General features: G+C 34.8%; 1 pseudogene; it reads right to left on the reverse strand.

The window, feature by feature from the left end:
• Window positions 1–673, reverse strand: part of LOC119591858 — a 20,096-nt pseudogene that overhangs the window by 2,395 nt on the left and 17,028 nt on the right.

Consider the following 673-nt stretch of genomic DNA (forward strand, 5'->3'; position numbering starts at 1 on the left):
CGTGGAAAATAATGTTTCGCTAACACGTTAAACCTTATTTCACAACCTTTCTTAATTATAATACACACTTAAATTAAACTAAACCTAACATGAATCCTTTACGCGTATTTACGGGTGGTATTGTAATGAGTATGAAGGTTACTTCCTCACGCCCACCTACAGGTAACTACAGGTTACTTGTGAGTTACTTGTAATTTCTAAATTCCCTTTGGAACTTGTAAATTCCATATGTAACATGTAAGTTACCCATTTGCACTGCCAATACAGGTTATTAGTAAATTCCTTATAATTCAAGTAACTATAATTTGTAACTTCAGGGAACTTGTAAAATTAACTTAGGTAATTCGCAAATTTCCTACATTTTGCAAATTCAGGTAATCAGTCGATTGAAGTAATATGCAAAGTCAGGTAACACGTATTCTTTGCCATTTGTAAATTTCCCTTGCCATTTGTAAATTTCCCTTGCAACATGTAAATATTCCAGTGTTGCTAATGTGTTAAGCACCAGTTTCGAAAAAGGCAAAAGACTTGTCAATATGTGTAGGGTCAACGAAAGAGTCGAAAATCAGGGCTCGCGCATTGCCAACACTGAGCAATGAACTTGCCTCGGGAAGACAAATCATTTTTTGCATGTTGCATTTTTTGTTGTTAATTTCAAAGTCAAGTCCGTAAT

The sequence above is a fragment of the Penaeus monodon genome, chromosome 29, assembly GCF_015228065.2.
Source record: "Penaeus monodon isolate SGIC_2016 chromosome 29, NSTDA_Pmon_1, whole genome shotgun sequence".
Taxonomy (NCBI): Eukaryota; Metazoa; Arthropoda; class Malacostraca; order Decapoda; family Penaeidae; genus Penaeus; species Penaeus monodon.